The sequence below is a fragment of the Aegilops tauschii genome, chromosome 6, assembly GCF_002575655.3.
Source record: "Aegilops tauschii subsp. strangulata cultivar AL8/78 chromosome 6, Aet v6.0, whole genome shotgun sequence".
In the NCBI taxonomy this organism is placed as follows: Eukaryota; Viridiplantae; Streptophyta; class Magnoliopsida; order Poales; family Poaceae; genus Aegilops; species Aegilops tauschii.
Window position 1 is genome coordinate 4,607,175 of NC_053040.3, and position 7,176 is coordinate 4,614,350.

The window sequence follows — 7,176 nt, forward strand, 5'->3', positions numbered from 1 at the left end:
AAAATGCACCATTCAAAGCCACATCATCATTTTTCAATCCTTTCTGACTGCATTTGTTATTTTTCATGCATTTACTAATTATTTTGAGCTATAAGACCCGAAAATTGAAAAGCATTTCAAATGAACTCTGAAAAGGTTGAAAGTTGGCATGGTATCATCATTTCATCCACATAGCATGTGCAAGAAAGTTGAGAGGGTTACGGCAAAAACTCGATGCACTTCGTGTACAAAACGGACAATCTCTTTCAAAGTATCAGGATTTCATACGGAAACTCGTCTGTTACAAAGGGATTTCATTTTTTCAAACTTATTTGAACTGCTGACTTTTTGTGTGTTCAAAATGCACCATTCAAAGCAACATCATCATTTTTCAATCCTTTCTGACTTCATTTGTTATTTTCATGCATTTACTAATTATTTTGAGCTATAAGACCCTAAAATTGAAAAGCATTTCAAATGAACTCTGAAAAGGTTGAAAGTTGGCATGGTATCATCTTTTCATCCATATAGCATGTGCAAGAAAGTTGAGAGGGTTACCACAAAAACTGGATGCACTTCGTGTACAAAACGGACAATCTCTTTCAAAGTATCAGGATTTCATACGGAAACTCGTCTGTTACAAAGGGATTTCAGTTTTTAAGACTTATTTGAACTCCTGACTTTTTGTGTGTTCAAAATGCACCATTCAAAGCCACATCATCATTTTTCAATCCTTTCTGACTACGTTTGTTATTTTTCATGCATTTACTAATTATTTTGAGCTATAAGACCGTAAAATTGAAAAGCATTTCAAATGAACTCTGAAAAGGTTGAAAGTTGGCATGGTATCATCATTTCATCCACATAGCATGTGCAAGAAAGTTGAGAGGGTTACGGCAAAAACTGGATGCACTTCGTGTACAAAACGGATAATCTCTTTCAAAGTATCAGGATTTCATACGGAAACTCGTCTGTTACAAAGGGATTTCATTTTTTAAAACCTATTTGAACTCCTGACTTTTTGTGTGTTCAAAATGCACCGTTCAAAGCCACATCATCATTTTTCAATCCTTTCTGACTACATTTGTTATTTTTCATGCATTTACTAATTATTTTGAGCTATAAGACCCAAAAATTGAAAAGCATTTCAAATGAACTCTGAAAAGGTTGAAAGTTGGCATGGTATCATCATTTCATCCACATAGCATGTGCAAGAAAGTTGAGAGGGTTACCGCAAAAACTGGATGCACTTCGTGTACAAAACGGACAATCTCTTTCAAAGTATCAGGATTTCATACGGAAACTCGTCTGTTACAAAGGGATTTCATTTTTTAAAACCTATTTGAACTCCTGACTTTTTGTGTGTTCAAAATGCACCGTTCAAAGCCACATCATCATTTTTCAATCCTTTCTGACTACATTTGTTATTTTTCATGCATTTACTAATTATTTTGAGCTATAAGACCGTAAAATTGAAAAGCATTTCAAATGAACTCTGAAAAGGTTGAAAGTTGGCATGGTATCATCATTTCATCCACATAGCATGTGCAAGAAAGTTGAGAGGGTTACGGCAAAAGTGGATGCACTTCGTGTACAAAACGGACAATCTCTTTCAAAGTATCGGGATTTCATAAGGAAACTCGTCTGTTACAAAGGGATTTCATTTTTTAAAACTTATTTGAACTCCTGACTTTTTGTGTGTTCAAAATGCACCATTCAAAGCCACATCATCATTTTTCAATCCTTTCTGACTTCATTTGTTATTTTTCATGCATTTACTAATCATTTTGAGCTATAAGACCCTAAAATTGAAAAGCATTTCAAATGAACTCTGAAAAGGTTGAAAGTTGGCATCGTATCATCATTTCATCCACATAGCATGTGCAAGAAAGTTGAGAGGGTTACCGCAAAAACTGGATGCACTTCGTGTACAAAACGGACAATCTCTTTCAAAGTATCAGGATTTCATACGGAAACTCGTCTGTTACAAAGGGATTTCATTTTTTAAAACTTATTTGAACTGCTGACTTTTTGTGTGTTCAAAATGCACCATTCAAAGCAACATCATCATTTTTCAATCCTTTCTGACTTCATTTGTTATTTTCATGCATTTACTAATTATTTTGAGCTATAAGACCCTAAAATTGAAAAGCATTTCAAATGAACTCTGAAAAGGTTGAAAGTTGGCATGGTATCATCATTTCATCCACATAGCATGTGCAAGAAAGTTGAGAGGGTTACGGCAAAAACTGGATGCACTTCGTGTACAAAACGGACAATCTCTTTCAAAGTATCGGGATTTCATACGGAAACTCGTCTGTTACAAAGGGATTTCATTTTTTAAAACTTATTTGAACTCTTGACTTTTTGTGTGTTCAAAATGCACCATTCAAAGCCACATCATCATTTTTCAATCCTTTCTGACTTCATTTGTTATTTTTCACGCATTTACTAATTATTTTGAGCTATAAGACCCAAAAATTGAAAAGCATTTCAAATGAACTCTGAAAAGGTTGAAAGTTGGCATGGTATCATCATTTCATCCACATAGCATGTGCAAGAAAGTTGAGAGGGTTACGGCAAAAACTGGATGCACTTCATGTACAAAACGGACAATCTCTTTCAAAGTATCAGGATTTCATACGGAAACTCGTCTGTTACAAAGGGATTTCATTTTTTTAAACCTATTTGAACTCCTGACTTTTTGTGTGTTCAAAATGCACCGTTCAAAGCCACATCATCATTTTTCAATCCTTTCTGACTACATTTGTTATTTTTCATGCATTTACTAATTATTTTGAGCTATAAGACCGTAAAATTGAAAAGCATTTCAAATGAACTCTGAAAAGGTTGAAAGTTGGCATGGTATCATCATTTCATCCACATAGCATGTGCAAGAAAGTTGAGAGGGTTACGGCAAAAACTGGATGCACTTCGTGTACAAAACGGACAATCTCTTTCAAAGTATCAGGATTTCATACGGAAACTCGTCTGTTACAAAGGGATTTCAGTTTTTAAGACTTATTTGAACTCCTTACTTTTTGTGTGTTCAAAATGCACCATTCAAAGCCACATCATCATTTTTCAATCCTTTCTGACTACGTTTGTTATTTTTCATGCATTTACTAATTATTTTGAGCTATAAGACCGTAAAATTGAAAAGCATTTCAAATGAACTCTGAAAAGGTTGAAAGTTGGCATGGTATCATCATTTCATCCACATAGCATGTGCAAGAAAGTTGAGAGGGTTACGGCAAAAACTGGATGCACTTCGTGTACAAAACGGACAATCTCTTTCAAAGTATCAGGATTTCATACGGAAACTCGTCTGTTACAAAGGGATTTCATTTTTTAAAACTTATTTGAACTCCTGACTTTTTGAGTGTTCAAAATGCACCGTTCAAAGCCACATCATCATTTTTCAATCCTTTCTGACTACATTTGTTATTTTTCATGCATTTACTAATTATTTTGAGCTATAAGACCCAAAAATTGAAAAGCATTTCAAATGAACTCTGAAAAGGTTGAAAGTTGGCATGGTATCATCATTTCATCCACATAGCATGTGCAAGAAAGTTGAGAGGGTTACCGCAAAAACTGGATGCACTTCGTGTACAAAACGGACAATCTCTTTCAAAGTATCAGGATTTCATACGGAAACTCGTCTGTTACAAAGGGATTTCATTTTTTAAAACCTATTTGAACTCCTGACTTTTTGTGTGTTCAAAATGCACCGTTCAAAGCCACATCATCATTTTTCAATCCTTTCTGACTACATTTGTTATTTTTCATGCATTTACTAATTATTTTGAGCTATAAGACCGTAAAATTGAAAAGCATTTCAAATGAACTCTGAAAAGGTTGAAAGTTGGCATGGTATCATCATTTCATCCACATAGCATGTGCAAGAAAGTTGAGAGGGTTACGGCAAAAGTGGATGCACTTCGTGTACAAAACGGACAATCTCTTTCAAAGTATCGGGATTTCATACGGAAACTCGTCTGTTACAAAGGGATTTCATTTTTTAAAACTTATTTGAACTCCTGACTTTTTGTGTGTTCAAAATGCACCATTCAAAGCCACATCATCATTTTTCAATCCTTTCTGACTTCATTTGTTATTTTTCATGCATTTACTAATCATTTTGAGCTATAAGACCCTAAAATTGAAAAGCATTTCAAATGAACTCTGAAAAGGTTGAAAGTTGGCATCGTATCATCATTTCATCCACATAGCATGTGCAAGAAAGTTGAGAGGGTTACCGCAAAAACTGGATGCACTTCGTGTACAAAACGGACAATCTCTTTCAAAGTATCAGGATTTCATACGGAAACTCGTCTGTTACAAAGGGATTTCATTTTTTAAAACTTATTTGAACTGCTGACTTTTTGTGTGTTCAAAATGCACCATTCAAAGCAACATCATCATTTTTCAATCCTTTCTGACTTCATTTGTTATTTTCATGCGTTTACTAATTATTTTGAGCTATAAGACCCTAAAATTGAAAAGCATTTCAAATGAACTCTGAAAAGGTTGAAAGTTGGCATGGTATCATCTTTTCATCCATATAGCATGTGCAAGAAAGTTGAGAGGGTTACCACAAAAACTGGATGCACTTCGTGTACAAAACGGACAATCTCTTTCAAAGTATCAGGATTTCATACGGAAACTCGTCTGTTACAAAGGGATTTCAGTTTTTAAGACTTATTTGAACTCCTGACTTTTTGTGTGTTCAAAATGCACCATTCAAAGCCACATCATCATTTTTCAATCCTTTCTGACTACGTTTGTTATTTTTCATGCATTTACTAATTATTTTGAGCTATAAGACCGTAAAATTGAAAAGCATTTCAAATGAACTCTGAAAAGGTTGAAAGTTGGCATGGTATCATCATTTCATCCACATAGCATGTGCAAGAAAGTTGAGAGGGTTACGGCAAAAACTGGATGCACTTCGTGTACAAAACGGACAATCTCTTTCAAAGTATCAGGATTTCATACGGAAACTCGTCTGTTACAAAGGGATTTCATTTTTTAAAACCTATTTGAACTCCTGACTTTTTGTGTGTTCAAAATGCACCGTTCAAAGCCACATCATCATTTTTCAATCCTTTCTGACTACATTTGTTATTTTTCATGCATTTACTAATTATTTTGAGCTATAAGACCCAAAAATTGAAAAGCATTTCAAATGAACTCTGAAAAGGTTGAAAGTTGGCATGGTATCATCATTTCATCCACATAGCATGTGCAAGAAAGTTGAGAGGGTTACCGCAAAAACTGGATGCACTTCGTGTACAAAACGGACAATCTCTTTCAAAGTATCAGGATTTCATACGGAAACTCGTCTGTTACAAAGGGATTTCATTTTTTAAAACCTATTTGAACTCCTGACTTTTTGTGTGTTCAAAATGCACCGTTCAAAGCCACATCATCATTTTTCAATCCTTTCTGACTACATTTGTTATTTTTCATGCATTTACTAATTATTTTGAGCTATAAGACCGTAAAATTGAAAAGCATTTCAAATGAACTCTGAAAAGGTTGAAAGTTGGCATGGTATCATCATTTCATCCACATAGCATGTGCAAGAAAGTTGAGAGGGTTACGGCAAAAGTGGATGCACTTCGTGTACAAAACGGACAATCTCTTTCAAAGTATCGAGATTTCATACGGAAACTCGTCTGTTACAAAGGGATTTCATTTTTTAAAACTTATTTGAACTCCTGACTTTTTGTGTGTTCAAAATGCACCATTCAAAGCCACATCATCATTTTTCAATCCTTTCTGACTTCATTTGTTATTTTTCATGCATTTACTAATCATTTTGAGCTATAAGACCCTAAAATTGAAAAGCATTTCAAATGAACTCTGAAAAGGTTGAAAGTTGGCATCGTATCATCATTTCATCCACATAGCATGTGCAAGAAAGTTGAGAGGGTTACCGCAAAAACTGGATGCACTTCGTGTACAAAACGGACAATCTCTTTCAAAGTATCAGGATTTCATACGGAAACTCGTCTGTTACAAAGGGATTTCATTTTTTAAAACTTATTTGAACTGCTGACTTTTTGTGTGTTCAAAATGCACCATTCAAAGCAACATCATCATTTTTCAATCCTTTCTGACTTCATTTGTTATTTTCATGCGTTTACTAATTATTTTGAGCTATAAGACCCTAAAATTGAAAAGCATTTCAAATGAACTCTGAAAAGGCTGAAAGTTGGCATGGTATCATCTTTTCATCCATATAGCATGTGCAAGAAAGTTGAGAGGGTTACCACAAAAACTGGATGCACTTCGTGTACAAAACGGACAATCTCTTTCAAAGTATCAGGATTTCATACGGAAACTCGTCTGTTACAAAGGGATTTCAGTTTTTAAGACTTATTTGAACTCCTGACTTTTTGTGTGTTCAAAATGCACCATTCAAAGCCACATCATCATTTTTCAATCCTTTCTGACTACGTTTGTTATTTTTCATGCATTTACTAATTATTTTTAGCTATAAGACCGTAAAATTGAAAAGCATTTCAAATGAACTCTGAAAAGGTTGAAAGTTGGCATGGTATCATCATTTCATCCACATAGCATGTGCAAGAAAGTTGAGAGGGTTACGGCAAAAACTGGATGCACTTCGTGTACAAAACGGACAATCTCTTTCAAAGTATCAGGATTTCATACGGAAACTCGTCTGTTACAAAGGGATTTCATTTTTTAAAACCTATTTGAACTCCTGACTTTTTGTGTGTTCAAAATGCACCGTTCAAAGCCACATCATCATTTTTCAATCCTTTCTGACTACATTTGTTATTTTTCATGCATTTACTAATTATTTTGAGCTATAAGACCCAAAAATTGAAAAGCATTTCAAATGAACTCTGAAAAGGTTGAAAGTTGGCATGGTATCATCATTTCATCCACATAGCATGTGCAAGAAAGTTGAGAGGGTTACCGCAAAAACTGGATGCACTTCGTGTACAAAACGGACAATCTCTTTCAAAGTATCAGGATTTCATACGGAAACTCGTCTGTTACAAAGGGATTTCATTTTTTAAAACCTATTTGAACTCCTGACTTTTTGTGTGTTCAAAATGCACCGTTCAAAGCCACATCATCATTTTTCAATCCTTTCTGACTACATTTGTTATTTTTCATGCATTTACTAATTATTTTGAGCTATAAGACCGTAAAATT